General features: G+C 39.5%; 1 protein-coding gene across 3 annotated transcripts in view; it reads right to left on the bottom strand.

Moving 5' to 3' along the window:
• The window catches only part of peak1 (pseudopodium-enriched atypical kinase 1), a 97,564-nt gene extending 83,526 nt beyond the window's left edge, over positions 1 to 14,038 (bottom strand). For 2 of the 3 annotated variants that reach the window (XM_029523926.1, XM_029523927.1), the window contains exon 1: positions 13,824 to 14,038. The gene's annotated coding sequence lies outside the window, so the exon portion shown is untranslated. Of the gene's footprint in view, positions 1 to 2,360; positions 2,491 to 13,823 lie in introns of those variants that run through there. The other variant, XM_029523928.1, reaches the window with a different exon arrangement.
• Between the last annotated feature and the right edge of the window lie 4,545 nt (positions 14,039 to 18,583).

Consider the following 18,583-nt stretch of genomic DNA (forward strand, 5'->3'; position numbering starts at 1 on the left):
AAATTATATGCAGGCACAAGGGGAGAATTATGCATGCCACAGTAAATACATGTGTGTATATATTCCCCATTTATATCTTTTCCCTTCTTCTGTAAAGACACATACATTCCATATCTCCAGTGAAACTCCTCCCAAGTGTGCATTTATAGTGCCAGATAAAACCATCGGAAGAAACCAGTCCTTGTGTTTGAACACTTATCTCTTTGATGTTGAGTATGGTTTCCCAAAGCTTGGTGCAGACATACAAGATTAACTGAATTCTAAATCTTTCTATGCTGTGGTCAAGTTTGCCAGTCTGGCTAGTTTCTACAAAGCCACTGTTCCTGTCAGTCAACAGCCGTAGTGCTCCCAACTCCTCCTCCTCTTCCACCTTCAGTGGCCCAAATATTTTGGTTTGATGCCGGCAGGACACACACCTGCTTTCACACACGTTCTTACAAAAAGAAGTTTCACTAGGAAGCAGGCAGTTCAGATGCCACATCTACAAAACTCACTCTTTTCATCAGAATAAGGTTCTTCACGCTATCTTTCAAACCCCATTCTCAGACAGACACGTCACACTTGTTTCATCCCCTAGAGATCTTAAACTAGGAGCCCCTGTCAGCCTGGTTTAGTTGTGGTATGGGCCTTGGTGTGGTTCCAGGATCTGAAGGACTGAAGTGTTTGTTTTCTGGCCATTTTGATCCCCATGTGATCAAGATATTGGATCGACAATTGCTTACATAACTAGAGGTTGTGGGTCATGGTTACAGAGACATGCACTAATATTGCTAATGAGATCACAGTGTGTACAGGTGCCAATGTGTGCCTGTGTGTATGTGAGACTCAGACTAAAAGTAGCCTCCATGAGTTAAACAGGTAACTTGAGATGTGCCTTCACTCAGCTGGGCGACTAGAAAATGGTTGAGTCTGCAAATTTAATTTCAGCAACGCCAACAGGATTATTTGCGGAATAAGGATCCTGTTGTGTCAGGCAAGGTCAGGCAGTGGATGTTTGTTTACAAGTGGTGAGGTACTGAAGGCTGGGACGTATTTTTACCATGATTGTTGCATAATGTTCCAAACACTTTGGAATGCAGGGAGTGAAATACTTACTTATACAATTTCATTTTAATTCCACTCAGTACAATTAAAATATTTTCATATTATCCATACACAACCGAGACAGACCCTTTTCAAAAGATACAAATTTGAAAATCTAAATATTTAACATTTGAGCGAGCACTATTTTTTTTTTTTTTATATCAGGTACAGTAGAAATTGGGTATTTATGTTGTTATATTTGTTTTTATGAACTATGTACACAAGTGTATTTTTTCAGAACAAGGAGCACTTAGCTACTGAAACAAAATCCCCAGACCATCTGACTCCCAAATACCCCCAAAATCAACAAAACCGCTACTTCATTAGTACTGTGGTGAGCTTCTATGGAAGATTTTGTTCTCAGATATGTTACTAAAAAAACAGGAAACAGGAGATAAAAGCAAAACATATTGCTGACTGGGATTTGAACGGAGGTCTCAAAATAATAAAGTTTGTACCTTAAGGACACCTATAGTCATCTATAACACAGTCACTTGTATTATCTATGAGCCTGACACCTTTCCGTTTAAAATGAACTATGACATGAATTCATATTGAAAACAGCATGAAGCTTTTCATTACTAAGTAGGTTCTGTAGTCTCTCTCAGGCTTGAAAAGCACTTCAATAAACATGGTTTTTAACTAATTTACTCACAGTTGTTCACAGAAACAACAGAAAAGCTGATTGTGATGTGTGTGTGAATTTTTGCTAAAACTATGGTCAGACAGCAGCAACACTTTTAAAGACAGAACTAAACACAACAACGTTTAGCTGCCTAAAAAAGCCGAAGCTTAGGTGCAAGCTGGATTTGAGCCATTCCTGCCTGAAATTGAATTAGTACAAGATTAAAAGCTGCCAGTCTTATTGTTAGAACCAGAGAAAAGGAGCTGAGCATTTCCAAATTTCACATTTGGATGGAAATAAGTGAGTCCCGATGACCTACTTTAGCATTCAGAACAGGGGAGGAAGGCTTTACACATTTGCAGTGCCAGGAAGAGCCATTATTAGGTGTGGATTTGCAGAGACACACTACACCCATCACCTCCATCCACTTCATCTGTATTTTATAACACCTCTGTATGAGCTTCGTTGCGATGCAAATTAAGAACCATATAGAACATTTATACTTTACAGAACACAGTCCTGAATCTGAAGGAAATCCTGCTCCAAAAGGCAGAGCCAATAAATGTTTTCTTCTTCAGGCAAAGCTGTTTTACTACCACTTCTGTACACAAGACACATACAGACTCTCACAACCCAACTCAAGAGAACCTACCACACTTCATCCTGAGAGGTCATTGCTTTAGATGACTCTATTAGACAGAACCGAAGCATGCAAGTCGCCCCTATCCAGGGCCCATAATCTCCAACAGCAGGGAGAGCTCTGTCTCTCCGTGGTAAACAAGTCCAACAGCAGCAAGGTATGTCTGAGAGATTTCAGCACAACACGTAGCGAGTTATTTTAAGATGCAGGATGAGTCCAGGAGAGTTAGCGAGGTCAAGACTTGGCCAGAAGCAAGAACCCCCTTTGTGCTTTCAACACATTTGAGTAAGGCAGAATTGCTTTGACCTCACTATTACCACAACCAATCACAGGCCTTGTCCTAACTCAAACAAATACTTGTGTAGCTAGATCACCACAGATCCTGTGGGGAGAATATCCTTCCATATTTGGAGTTCAATACAACATCAAGGAAGTTGAAAGCTGGAGGTCACTATTTTTGAAGCTCTAATCCATAGTTCAACAGAGCAACAACTGAAGCACGGATATCGATTTACAATGAACGTTTAGTCAGGACACAATCATTTCCCCTTGGACTAGTCTCCTGATTGCCTATATGCTGCTAATGCTTGGAGCTGCAGCACTTGTTTCCAGCAGTAAATTCTGTAACAGGCAGGAAGACTCACTCAACCTGAATCTCTGAGAGCAGCTGACATTGGGTCAGACCGGTGCCAACACTCCCCTGGATCAAAAGCATAACTGATGAAACGTGGTCAACGCAGGTGATATTTTTCACCTGCTCCAGATACATGAGGATGGTGTTGTTTAAAGTGTGCATGTGCAGGTGTGCGCACATGCTGGGTGGGGTTAATTGTGTATGACTGCATGTCACTTCTTCTTCTGTGGTGAATTTTATTTGTATTTCACAGTTATCTGCTTTGCCATAAATCAATCCACACCTAGACTTAATCAAGAGAAATGCAAAACTGTGGTATCAACCTCAGAGGCATCCACTTCTACATGAAATTGGAAACCAGAGTCATCCTGGGATTTTGATCTCCCACCGCATATTGTTAGGTCTTTATTGGCCATCTCCCATTCCAGCCTCTGGCTGTGAGCAGTGTTCGTTCCCAGCTAGTATTGTAAAACTCTCAGCAAGAAGTTTTCTTTTTTAATTCAGGCACGCTATCTGCATTTCAGCGATAAGGTCAGTATTCAAGACATAGAACTTTATAGCAAAGTTATCTTCAACAGCAATTGTAGTAATGGGTGAAATGATCTACGAAGGGCAATTATTGCACGGCACATTTCCATTTTGTTGGTTTGGAGATTGGCTTGAAGTTAAGTATCTACAAATGTACGATAGCTTTAAACTACATTCAATACCATCTCTCGGCACAAGAATAGTTTTTAGTGGAGGGGTAATATTGGGATTTGGGCTGTAAAATTTTCCAATTTAAATGCAATATGGAGTAGTGCAATATTTAGGAGTTGCAAGAGAAAAACTTTTTTTTTTTTTTTTTTAAACATTGCAATTGCAAAATGTTAGCACCATAAGTAATTTTCTCTAAGCATGATTCTTTGGTATAAGACCCAAAAAAGATCATCATTATATCAAATTCTTTTGTATTGTAAATAAACAGCAAAGACTCATTTCAGCTGAAATCATATCACAATGTCTGCCATCATAATAGCAACATGATTTTGTTGGCATATTGTGCAGCCCTACTCATGGTGGCTGCTTTACCAGTAACCAGTCCATTATTCCTTATTAATGAATTTTCTCCTGGTTGTTTGAAAATTTTTTGTCTTGACTGATGCATCCATTACGTGGTTAGGACAGCCTAGCATTAACATTAAAGTAATTCTTCACAGCGAAAGCATTTATTTGACGTCAGTTGTTTATGCAAGGACCATTCACTGGTGGAATATTTTATACTATGTATCAAGTGCACAGAGTAGGAATCAGGACTGTTATAGCATACAATCAATACATTAGGATTAACTAGTGTGGATTTCATTAACAATTTGCCATAACAATGTGACCAAAAGTTGTTATGTATTTTAACAGCAGGCCATATGCACTGATGAACCTAACTGACAATGTATTTGTATATTTGTATATGTATGATATAGAATCATGACAAAATTATTTCTCAGGGTAAAGAATGAGCTCATAAACATAGCGTTCATATTTTGTGCTGTGTATGCCTACATGCAATTCTGTGTCCATGAACTCAGACTTATTGTAATGTCTTAATGAGATGTGCCGATCTCACTGACTGACATTGCTCATTGATGTAACCAACTTTATTTCCCCAAACAACAACTTTGCCTGATTTGGATGTTTCTCAAACTAAGTAATGTTGTACTCTGCTAAATAACTGAATAATAACCTCCTTCCTAACTAAAAAAAAAAGTGTTCTCTTTAGTTTATCATGTGAAAAGCTCAAGGAATCTGTTGAATGTCATTAGTCAAAACATCACATATTAATTCAGGTCTACTGCTCTGTTAGCTGGTCAGTTAAAGCCTGAAAAATAACAGAGCATATCAAGCTTGGAATGTAAGGCAGCTGGATGCACCCTTGAAGTTATCTTCAAATGAAGCCTTTAGTTTCGGGAGACCTGAGGACAAGGCACAAATATAATGTGTGAATAACTGCATGCAAAGAATGCAATATTATCTCAGATAAATAAGATGTTGGAATAAAATGAGTGGGTTGACTTTCCCTGGAGCCAATAGTCACAGTTTTCATTCAGAAGTGATGTAGGAAGTGGTGTTTGAGGAAGATTTCTGAGCCAGGGTGAATCTTTGAAGGGTTTGAGAGAAAAGTACACCATCAGGTCAATCATCATTAGAAATGGCAGAGTTTTCATTCAACATCCTGCCATGTTATCATCCATTAGACTTTCTACTGAGCACTAAAACGCAAAGAGCTAATGTAAAGTTTGACATGAACTACAACAATCAGCTACTGGGCAGACATTAACAAGACATTAGGGGCTTTTCACAAGCAGGAAGAGAGGTGAAAAGTCTGAAACAATGAGAAGACCTGGCCCTGTCTCAGCTTCTGTATAGTGGAATTCAGAGGAGGATGATAATGGCAGGATGGTTTAACCCACACCGACTATTCAGTTCAAAATTGAGAATATCTACCAGAACTAAATCACAGTCCAAAACCTTCAGCCTATGAAGTCAGTGTGGGAGATGTTGAATAGCTGAACTCTGCCTACTGTGAGAGGAGACGCACTGAAAATTTGACAATGGGGTGAAAAACAGCATACAGCTTTTAGCAAGCGTTTAGCCAGAGTCACTTGAGTCCTCACCTAAGCTAATAGCCCTCATTAGTATGCATTGCAAAAGGGTTAGGGTTAGGCTGTACAGAGGCTTGTTGGAAAAATGTGTTTGTGGACCAGGCCCTAAATAAATTTATGAATTTAAAGTACAAATATAAATAGCCTTAGTACAGGCATTTCCAAATCCAACACCTTAGCTAATAGCTTATCATTAAAGCCATGGCCTTGACATACCCAGACAATCACAATGTTTACAAAGTCAATGTTCCTTTAAAGGTCAAAACGGAATATTTTAAACTGTTTAAAATTCATCAGCTCTCTTCAAATAGTCAATACATGGCAAGACAACAGAAGCCGATGCAGTAAACAGGCACGAACATGGACAAGTCCTCTTCTGAATGAAAACTCTTCACTATTAAATTAACCTGTAATTTCTAGATAAATAAAATTATGCTCAAATCATTGCAAAACTTGTCAAAGATCTAATCATTGTTTTAGTGGATAATGTTGGTGCGTCCCAAATAACAAGCGGAGACACCCTCTGGCTTAACATAACTTAACAGTGTCACTTTGATCTGCTCTGTTATTCATCATTAAAAATCTTCCAAGATGGCATGGATAAAAGACAGATTCAAAACCTACGAGCAGCACAAGTGATACTTGGTTGACCTCACCTGCCCCATTGTGATACACGAACTGAATACTGCAGGGGGGAGCTATCAGTATTCCATTCATTCATTATGTATACTGCTTATTATGGGTGGGAATCTTTTACTCTCACTTTTCAATTTAATTACAATTTTCAAATTCCAAATGATTTAATTCATAATGATTTCTGCTTCAATCTATCGGCATGCAAAGGATCCTTGTGATCGTCTCCAGTCTGCTTTGTAAGACAGAATGACAAATGGCAACATTAAAGTGTCTTTTTAACATTTATCACGTTTTAAACATTTATCCATGCTTAGATGGAATTGTACTTGTTACTGTTGCATAAAAGCAATATTATATATTGCTTACATAACAAAAATGAAAGTGTCTCTTTATAAAAATGTTGTGCAGTTAAACATGGGTTCCTCATTTTGCAAACCTTGCACACTGTGAAGCTGATGTCAAGCGCGGTCTTCCCGGGCATTTGGTAAATAGAGCCCTATAAAATCTGTCATCATGAAAAAACGCAAATCTTTATAAACACGGAACTGGACGACATTTTACATAAATGTTTTGTTTAGTTTTTTCCCCGGAATAAAAGAGAATGTATCTGTCGGGAAAATGCTCCGACAGGGTATTTTCCCGACAGATACATTCAGGCCAGCTCCAAGAACAGACCAGAGACCGGACCACTGCAGAGAGTGGAGACTAGACCAGATTCGACGAGACCAGAGACAGGAACTCTCCTGAGACTAGACCAGACCAGAGAACGAGACCTCCCCTGAAACTAGAGACCAGACCAGACCTGAAAACGGGACCTCCCCTGAAACTAGAGACCAGACCAGATGAAACGAGACACCAGACCCCACCCCGGAATATGGGAATGAATAAAACAGATTTTATAGGGCTCTAGGTAAAAACCAAAATGAGTCCAAATATTTGCCTTCAACGAGGACGGGGTCAGTTGAATCTCTCTTTCCTCCATTATTGTAGTTTCTTCCTTGTTTTGGTGCTTACGGCGCACACCTATGTTCCAGAACCGTCTCCTTGTGACGTCAGGATGTCACACATACAGAATGGAGGCAGACAGCCTGTGGATTTGTTTTATTTATTTATTTATTTAAAATCAATTTTGGGACATTGACATTTGGGACATTTTAGAATTGTAGTAAATGAGAATTGTTATTTTTAAATGAATCAATTTTTTGGCACACCCTTTCTGTTTATTGGCTGCAGCTAATTCCTGCTGACACTGGGTGATAGTCTATACGATGGTTGACATACATATACAGAGAAATAATTATTTATTCTTACAGTCATATCTACCCCACCAAATTACCTTATCCACAAGTGTGTGGACAGTCATCGTTCCTGGAGGAAAACCATGCAGGCACAGGGAGAAGATGCAAACTCCAACTGGGAAAACCCCAGGCCCCAGCCCATTGTTCAAAAACCTAACCTTCTTGCTAATAATGAAAAAAATATTAACATCTATTCATCTTGCAGCACTAAAAAAGTTCCACTAAGGACTTTCTGGTGTTAGGTGAATTACTTTAACTTGCTTTGACTGCACTTCCCAGCTGAATGACTCCAATGATACTTCCCTGACTTTCGTTAGGTGCAATGTTACTGCCTGGTAGCTGCAAAATGACCTGGAGGTGCCAACACAAATTACATCAGGGCTAAACATCAAAAACAAAAAAAGCAACCAAGCTTTAGCTCTGCCTTGATTGCAGCCGGGCTGAAGGTTTCAGAAATGGCTTTGAGCCCAAACTGCTCTTTATCTGGCACCACTGACCTTTTAAAACCAGTGTTTTGTTGAAGGGGGAAAACATTCGGCTGCATTCCTGATGCTCTGAAAGGGGACCAATGTCGTTCATCACAAAACAAGTGACATTTCTTAAATCTCAAGTGCAGTTGAACTTCGGTAGAGTTGAAGTCCCTTTAGAGATGTTAGGTTCCAGTTTCACGAAAATTTAATGGGCATCATTGAATAAGGGGAGAATTTTCAGTCAACTCAGGGTTTATTTTTATAATTGTATTTGTTATTGGGAGCATGTGTAAACAGGAAACTGGAATAGCAGTGCTTCCAAGAGGCGTATTTACTTGCACTGATTTGCATGAAGAGATTCACACTATTTTGAGGGGCAAAGTATCCTAAGGTTATTTTCTGTAGCTATAATTTACAGAAGCAGCACAGCAGCATAATGGTTAGTGCTGTTGCTTCACAACAAGAAGGTCGCAGCTTTGGTTCCTGGGGCCTTTCTGTGTGGAGTTTGCATGTTATATATCAAGTTGTATTTAGAGGCCTATTTCCCTGTGATGGTTTAAGTTGAAGATGTGATGTATATGTCCTTAACCCTTCTGTTGTGTGTGTCCTGCAGCCACTGCACTTCAAATTACTCTAAGTTTGTGAATGTTCTCATGAAACTCATGATTAGATAAAGACAGGAAGTTAACTTGCTTTTCTCTATAAAATAAAGCAAAAATATTCAGGAAAAAAAAAACTGTTACATTTTTTTTCTTGTTTTCTGAGTAACTATTCCTTTTCCAGTGATCAGAAAAGTCTTTCTTGGGTTTTCTGACATGCTGATTTTTAAGTCGATGTTGTTGGTGAATTTTTTAAAATACAAAATGGAAAAAAATATAAGTGCTGGTCTGTTATATATGGCCCTAGAAAGAGAGAAGAGAGAGAGAGAGAGAGAACCTCTAGGTCACACCTGCCACCTAGCACAAGCCCTGGCGCAGGGAGGGGAGGTCAATGGTCTGGAGGGCACATGACACTTCTTTAACAGATTTACTTTGGGGCCTACATGTGCAGATTCATTCTGTCAGGCACAGAACAATCCCTTATGTCACTTAATGTTTTCAAAGGCCAGTGGTTAAGGGTAACAAGCAAACAAGCCTGAGAAAACGGGCACTGTGTCTGCCGGGCACATGCTGCCTTCAGTTCCAGGATACAAGTGGATTTTGCATCGCTAACTTTTCCCAAGTTGAAGCACATTTGATTATTTTTTACCAGCACTAATTAAAAGCATATGTAAATTCAGGCAAGATTCAATGCAATTTATTTGAAGTGGGCTAAAGCGTGTACCCACACATAATTCAACAGTTTTATCCCAAATACTATGATGACTGAGGAAAAACAGCAGCAACGAGTACATGAATGTCTTTAATGGTCTGATTCAAATTCCCCCATAACATGCCAAATGCCAAAAGTGCTATGTGAAAATGCTTAACTCTGTCACAAGGCAGATTTATTATGTGTTATAAAACAGAAAGGTGAAATCCTGCAATCTGATTGGTTGTTAACTGTGATACAATGAGCGTATACCACAGCTACTATTCTAAAGCCTTGTGACAACATATCATTCCATGTCAGGGAAGCAACAATGTATCCATGATAACAACCAACTGTTACAGCAGGTAGCAAAAAGTAGGCTTTCTGTTGGGCCGAAAAATGCCCCTTAGCTGTGGTATAATAAGCGTATATCACGGCCTGTCGTGGTGTATTGTACAAAGTTGTTGTATATTTCAATAAAAGAGCTCATAAACTATTGATAGGAATAAAGTTTTAATGAACAAATATTAATGAATAAATATTAAATATAGTGGGATCTGTGAATTGAACTAAAGTAAAAGACAACCAAGATATTGACTGTGGCTGCTTTTGAGAGATGAGTTGTTTTCCTGCAGCAGTATCAGCACTTTTGATGCTCACATTTCATGTTTCGCACAGAAAAACCAGCAGAAAGTGTCAGACTTCATTTAAAATTCAAAGACTTGATTATGTTTAATTCTAACTGGCACTAATACCCACTTCCTACCATCTATTTAATAAATAAATAACGATAAGTCTTGGCTCAGATGAACATCTGGGTCAATGATCTTTCTGGCAAACAGAAACAACTTTCAAACTGATTCACAATTTGAAGGGACAGATTTTGAACTGCTCACTGTACTTCCATTTCACGACACGCCTCAGGGCCTGTGAGTCACCCATGGCATTCCCCTATGACACCAAGTCCAAGTCTTTTGTAAGAGAAAAGGTAATTTATGTCATATTTGATTCATGTCTCCACTGCCACACTGCTGTAATGGCAAATACTTAAGCTGAAGGTCTCCGACCTGCAAACTGAAAAATGAAAGGCAAATAAAATGCTGAGCTGCTGCCACAATGTAAACATCACTCATGGAGGCAGATGTGTTTCAACATATTTGAATTTGCGTAAACAGATTGGCAATATCTGCAAAGATGTAATCTTCTAAATAAATAACACATTATACACCAATAATGAAATCAATTTTCAAATTAGCACAAAAGCCTTGCATATAAAAAACAGACCACAAATGGACTTATTCCAAAAATGATAATAAATCAAGTGGATTTATGAATATATTACAACTTTCAAACTGATATTTGTGAATTTATTTTCAACAGAAGGGTCAGAAAAAGTATTTATTATTTATAATTAGTCATTGTTGAATTTGCACACACACACACACACACCCACAAGGCCATTGAGTATGGACACAAACTTTCTGCTCGTCTGAGCAGAAAATGACTGGAAATGATTGTCCACTTTTACGAAGCGTATTTACTGCTGGTACCATTTCCATTTTTCACAGTAAGAGCACTCTGATAACAGTACTACAAGATATCTAGTATTGTCAGTGCCAATCACATGCTTTCCAAAAAGAGGGAGAGCAACACATTTTTCTTCTGACCACTGGAAAGTTTTTGTTTGAACTGGTTGAAACGCAAATCCACATGGACAGAACTGAGATCCTTACATGCTTTTATGGTAACAGATAAAAACTTTAGAAAGATTCATTAACCAAATGGCAGCATTATTTGTGGATTTTTTTGTCTATTTGATAAACATTTTAGTAAGTTTACTAATCTATTCCTCATCATTTTATTCACAAATTAAAGATTTACATATGGATTGTTGATTGGCACACACAATTAATATTGAAACATAGCTATCTCTATGGCGATCAGCCAATGTGAAAATTACAGCAGAATCATAAAACATCCCATATCCCCAGAGCACAAAAAGATCGCGATTACCACAAAACATTATCTTCCTGTATGCTCACCACAAAGAATTTAACGTATATTCACAATTCAGAAATGTAGAAAACAATCTGGCAAATATTTGTCCCACACACCATCAGGAAGTGGCATCTGCACTTATCAGCAAGTAAATCAGGGTAAATCCGCCTCCTCTGCTTTTTAAACAGTTGAAGTAACGTTAGGCGCCTGCCTTTGTTGACACTGTCATCTTAAGCAGTGGTAATCAAAACAAAAGCAAGGAGCAAGTAAAAACAAGAACTAACAACTCCAAAACCAGGTGACCACACAAAGATTTCAATTATCAAGGCCCCAGTGTCTCTGTTTTTGAATGGACTGAGGTTTTCCGATAGTAATGTACTTCAACTTTCACTGGCCTGAACTTTTGACACTGAAACAAAAAAAAAAGTTTCACTTTCAGAAACACATTCCTCACAAAAAAACAAGTGTCCTGTACTTTATTTTTTTGTGAAAGTTAAAATGATGCTGTAGTTTTCATCTGAAACTTGGATCTGAGCAGTATGTGTAGCTGCAATCTGTTGCTGCCCTTTTTTAACTGAAGCCAACCATAGTTTGTATGTTTCTCAATCATTTGAAGTGCTTAGATCATGACTACTTTTGATGTGTGATATCTATGGAAAGACACAAGGGATAAGCATGTAAGTGACTGACATCACAGTCTATGGAGCAGAAATGATTGGTCAAAAAGTCACATGTAGGGATGCAAGACTGTACATGACAATAAAAAACAGAAGTTGATCATGGTTAATTTCCATCAATAAGATAATCATTAATATGCTCACATGAGTGAGCTGAAGATGGTTATCCAGCTCACCAACTGAGGACCATGATTGGCACATCTCACTCTCTGTAGCCCCTTTTGCTCCGTTCAAGAAAACTGCTAAGACCAGAAAAAACATCCAGCTTTTATCAGCAACTACAGTAAATGACAATCAGCATTGAGCCCCAGGTCAAATGACTCCACAGTGGCCATGGGTATTTATCAGCTCCGGCTTCAGTCTGCATTGATGGAGCACCCGGGTGAGAGTTAGGGTCCTGCTGTACCGTCTCTCAGCCCACTGACACAGTAAACAAACCCGTTGTCTGTCCAGGACTGTGCTGTTCAATCAACAACACTACAAAAGAACTTTGATAAACACGCAATCACTGATCAAAGCGCCTCAAGCAGACTTGACCTCTTTTTCAACAGCACCAAGATAATAAGGGATAGATCTGTTTTTAGCAGCTTTTAAACCTTTCAAAAGCAAAAACATTTATCGGAGATCAGACAAAATGTTTTCACATGTGGGCCCTTGGTCTAATTTTTGTTAATTTAGGGGTCCGTGAAATTACAGTTTGGATTAGTCAATGAGAGAATATAATCCAAGGCTTTTAAAATCATTCCAATCAATTTTAATTTAAAGCTGTCGAAATTAGCCTGAACTAATAATTTAGTCCCTGAGACCACAAATGTGGACAGGTGAAAATATCACCTGTCAAACACACTCACGCCCCTGGGAGGACTTAAGTCGACATTAAAAATTTTCTCACACTGGTTGTCAGAGCTTATGTGATCAACATTTAAACATATTAAACACAGTACTGATTTTGATGTTATTTTCTATTATTTAATGCACCAGGCTCCAATTACAGTCTCGCTATAGATTTACAGGGGCAGAGAGAGCCATTCAAAACAGCCCTGGACTCATGTAAAACTATTCACAGCAGATCAGTCGCATTAAAATACACGAAGCCATGTCTTGTAGAGTCCTGTGTACATTTCTTGACGTGATGGGGTAGAGGAGGATCTGGTTTTCACTTGAAGGGGTCTCACATGTTCTTTGATGGGAAAAGGGAAAGGGGGGGGGGGGGCAAGGCAAGATGATGCCTTACACCTGTTTACATACAGCAGTGGGTGTCGGGGTAAATCTCGCTAAATAAATGCTGTTGTTGTGACTTAGTGTCTGTTCTGCAGGTGAACCGTTAACACCTCCCCTCCAAGTACTATAATAGAAGATTAAAAAAAAAAATGATGGTCCTGATGGTCCCTGAACCCCCTGTCCTTGTCAGCGCCGCCTGTCCCCAGAGAAGTTGCGTTTTTTTTGTACGGGTTTGATTCCCAGCGAAACTAAGTTTAGAGCCAAAAACCAAAACAACAAGCGGCTTCGGGGTCTGGAGTTGCCCCCCTTTCCGGTCCCGGTGTTCGGGCTTAGCCTCGTTCCTGACAGCGGTGGCAGCAGCGGGTGTTGTGTTGCGACGTTTTTGCAGTCAGCCCTCAGTCCGCGGCTCCGTCAACACCGACAACAGCTAGCAAACTTCTGCCGCCTTCGCATCTCTGACCGCGGCGCCGCGGAGCCGTTAGCTCGTCGATAAAGACGCCGCCGTTCAAGCTCCAACTTGGCCGCTGAAGGGAGACCGGCTGAGACCTGTGGCTGGAACACTTTCCATTTTTTGGAGGGGGGAAAGGGAGCCCTTAGCTAACTTTTCCTTACCTCTCGGACGCCGCGTACCGCCCGCTCTCTTCCTAGCGCTTCTCCACAGCCATAGATCCCGCTTTTTTGACAACGTCGTCCCAGGTAAGAACTGGGGGAAATCCAGTTGTTTGTCGGCTCGACAATGTCCGGTGCCGGTGATCTTTCCGCTCACGGCTCCTCTCTGCTTGGCTTCAGCTACAGCCGCTGCAATTTTTTCCAACAGCCTGGCCGCGGGAGCGAGCGCACCGGGACTCTGGGGCTGGCCAAGACGACCGCGTGAACGCGCAAAGCAACCCCGTCCGTTTAGGTAGAGCGGCGTGTGTTTTTTCCAAGTGAACTACCGATCAGTCACTTATCATGCACATATTACTATTATCACATATTAACAATATTTTAATATTTAAATAGTTCATAACTTATTATTGAGTTTTTATTAGCAGGTGGAAGGGACATTTTTAAGTAATTTCCATTTTGATAAAGTTAACATTTTCCATTTGCTCATGTGCGTTTTAATAAACAAATTCACTGTAAATTTGTCATAAACTTCATGGGTGTAGTTCCCCCACAGTGATCATGGCTAATCATCAGTATTACTGTTTTCAATTAATTCTTACTTGTCATGACGTTTTTACGGTCAGTGTTGTTCAATGTCCAGTGGTACAAATTGCAATTCTGATATAAATGCATTCATATTACACTTTGCACTTGCCTTGCTCTGTATATCTAGGGGGGGGAATAGTTTGTTTCAGCTTCATGTTCTGTTATTTTTCAGTTGACTTCCTCGAGCAGAACATATGATCAGCTTGTAAAGTATGATGCATTGTCATGTCCCATCCCAGAGGCTATTTCTTATGTATGCTTCATTAAAATAACCACGAGTCTGAAAATTGCACAACACTGTTGGAATATGGAATACTTTCACAGTGAGGCAAAATATAATAAAAAGCATAATGATTGTGACAGTTTAATAATAATAGTAGTACCTGACACTGTGTTCCTCTGTGTTTTCCATCACATTGTACTCTTTATGCAAGGCCTTAAAAAAGTCGCATTCATTGATGACTTCGCAACTTCAAAGTGCAAATTGATCTCAAGCCTTCCTAATTATTCAAAACCCCGTTTGTGTGGAAAAGGAAGCTGACATCAGGAGGTGCACAGATCTAGGGTACAACGCCACAGCCAGTGTGTGTGTGTTACAGCTATTGCAAAGTGTTGAGAGCAGCAGTGTATCTTTTACCGACATCATGCTTCTCTCTTTAGGGGTAATAACCACGAGAGAGGAAATCCCCTCCTTTCCTGTTGCCTTCATGTGCCGTTGGATATATTCAAAGCCGAATGTGGGCAAGATCACACAGGCAAGTTTTAAGTGTCCCCCTACTGGATTATGTTTAAAATTAAATTTTGCATTAAGCAGCAAACTGTATGTTTCAAGCAGCAACGGCATTGGTTAGTTTAGACACATGACAGTTGCATCCTCCTAAATATTAGAGTTTATGAAGAGAACATGAAGGCAACGTGAGGTTGGGGAAAAGAAGGAGGAGGAGCTGAGCCAGGGATTGACATGTGGGAATGACTGAAGTTTTTTTTTTTTTTATACATTCCAAGCATTGTTTTTTCCTACCCCGCCACCTCCTCCTCCCTGCCCCAGTGCCGGGCACTGAAGCCTAGGATTTTCCAGGGCTGGGGGTGGATGGCAGAGAGGGGGCAGATGATGAATCAAGGGGGAGTAAGGATGAGTTGCATTTTCTTCTTTTGCTTTAACAGTTCTCTCTCTTTCACTCTAAAGCTGAATAAATAGTTGGGGGGTTGTTGTTGTATGCTCTTGAAATGCCTCCTAGGGGTTTTGTGTAATCTGCCTATGCCCCTCACCTTTGATTAATCAATTTTCAAAGTGCTCATTTTGAGAGGTCTACCTCTCTATTATGTGAACATCATGGGAGAATTAGTTCAAAAGGCCTTAGAGTTTGTGGTATGAAGTTAGTGAGGATAAAAGTTGTTAATAAAACAAAATGAACTGATAAAGCCTTATAAATATGAACACACAGTTTTCATCAAATAGACAATTTTTCTTCTCAGAGAGACAAATTTTTACCTCCACAGTTACTAACAATGTTTGTGATGCTTTGCATGTTTTCATTTTGGCAAGAGCTTTTTCTTTGAAAGAAAGTGAAAATGTGCAAGGAAAAGAGCATGTAATATGACACACTGCTTTGCTCTAAACTGAAATGAAGAAAAAAATCAATCATTACAAAATACTCATGTGCATCACAGTTGGAGTGCCATCCCAAAGATCTGAGACTGAGGTGTTAGTCAGGTTGGCTGGAAGTGACACAATGAAGTTTCAAATAACTCAACAGCAACAGAGTTTAAAATTGGGACATTTTCCCCAATGATGGGATAGAAAAATAAATAATTCTCTTAAAAGCACTGAAATTTAACTTTTCTCCTCTTTATGGAAGTAAGTGAGGCTGATAGATCTGGAGTGGAACTTCAATCTCAAGGAAAGACAGCAAAAATCTCAGAATCATTTATCTTAGAACTGGTGGTGCTATCTGTCTGCAGTCTGATCCCTTTAATTTCAGGGTGGGGTACACCCCGGACAGGTCACCAGTCCATTACAATGCCAACACACACAGACAGACAGACCTCCGGACAATTTAGAGTCACCGCTTGACCCAAACATGTCTTTGGACGATGAGAGGAAACTGGAGTACCCAGAGTACACAATTTCCCTAAAATAAAAAAAAAAAAAAAATAATAATGAAAAAAAGCCATGCAGTCATATTGGTCATTTCCTACCCCAGTAACTTAGGTCAACAATGTCTCTCAGCAGTGACTCACTGAGCTGAATATGGTTTTGATTTAATAAGGGATGGGGATTTTGTGCCATTGAAAACATTTAATAAGTCAATTACCATTGCATCTCATCTAGATGATTAAAAGGGTCTCCATAAATGTTTATTGGCCCACACACCTGAATACACTAATAAAATGTGGCTCATTTTAACCATAAGGGTGTTTGCTCTTATGCTAACAGAAACCATTCAGGACATTAATAGTGTTGAGTGCCAATTCAGCATATGATGTCTGACTCATCCTCTCTGAGCCCCTCCTTCCCTCCTCTGGTCCAGGATCTGTGGCTCTCTGCCAGAGCTGGCTCCATTCTCATGTCAGCCCACCAATCCATGGACAGGAAGCTAGCCTAGGAGGATGCAGACATGACCCAACCAAGGAGGAAAGAGGGTGTTTGTATTTGAGTGGGTGTTTTTTCACAAAGACAAAGAGTGGGTGTGATGATGATCTGGAAAAAGGAATGACATGATGTGAGGGACTGGAGAACAGCCAGGCTGCATCTCCGCTCCATCAATGCTATTTTGCCTTAAAAAGAAGACAGACGACGCATTGGGTCCATGGAGATGTGCTAAATGGGTCAACACATGGACTTAAACATGAGGTAAAACGTAATAATTACTCTTTGCTATTTATTCTTATTTTCTCTTTTTTATCTTCTTTCATTACAGCTTTGGGCTGACATCAAAGCGAAAAGAGGGCTGTAGCTGAGCTCATGAAACAAATGCGCTTTGGGGCTTACTGCGCACATGTAAAAGATGATCCCAGAAGTTAAACAACAACAAAGGTAAACAACTACAATACAATAGTGTATCTCACTGGTTACATATCTCCACCGGATATAGTTTTAATCCCTTTGTACATCTACCACTTAAAAGAGCGAGGATAACATTATATATAGCACAGTTAGCTATGCTAGCAGTGTGAAATGTCGGTCAGCTGTGTTGATTTAGGTGAAAATTTCTTGACAAATATCAGAAAAAATAACTCAGAGGATAACTCAGAATTACCTTGATAATTTTCTCACTTTTTCTTCCAACTCTGTCTTGAGGTTGGTATATGTTTTGTTTTTTTTGTTTTTTTTTTTTTTTAAATCAAACAAGCTCGTGCAGATATTAATGCATTAATGCATGCATTAATGCAAATCCACTGACTGCTGAGATACTTAATCTTTTCATCTCATATAAACAACAGCTCAAACTTCCCAGGTATCCACTGAAATAGCACAACATCAACTAGATCACCAAGGCATCAAATTGTGTGCAGACATTTGTGGTTCCCAGACAGCTCATCCTGCTGGTCGTTGGTCTCCCCCGATATTTTCCCAACAGGAAATATTTGTGGTTTTGACTGAAACGTCGCAAGAAGTGAACAAAAACAGTGCTGGATACATCGATGACCTCCTGACCTTGTATGATATATCATCACATTATGTCTAAAGTTTAATTTGTCTAGGACTTTAGCTTATGCAAATACCTGAAAAACAAATGACAGTCCACGATGCTCTGCTGCATTTTTTGATTACAGCTAATGACACAAAACAGAAATGGAGAACTTTATTTTATCTTAGCCTGCTGACATTAAAATTTGTACAGCCTCAAAGAGCCGCTGGACTATAGCCTTGTTAAATGACACAAGGGCCACAAAGCTTTTTAAACTTGAATCTATCACTTGTTTTCCTTTTACCATAAAAATTATACAACTATAAAACAAGCTGACATTTTATCTGCTTCCAGGTTGTAAAATTTTTAACTTTTGTGATTAGACAACTGTAAAACAAAGTCCTCACCACACTGCATCACATGGCACAGAGAGAGGAAGAAGCTGGATTTGTAAGTAATGGCTGTAGAATCTGACTCTCCTGTGGGAACAAAATATCTGTTAGGGACATTGTTGGCTATAACACTGTGACACATATGGTCGCTGTG

Source organism: Echeneis naucrates, chromosome 16, assembly GCF_900963305.1.
Source record: "Echeneis naucrates chromosome 16, fEcheNa1.1, whole genome shotgun sequence".
Lineage (NCBI taxonomy): Eukaryota > Metazoa > Chordata > Actinopteri > Carangiformes > Echeneidae > Echeneis > Echeneis naucrates.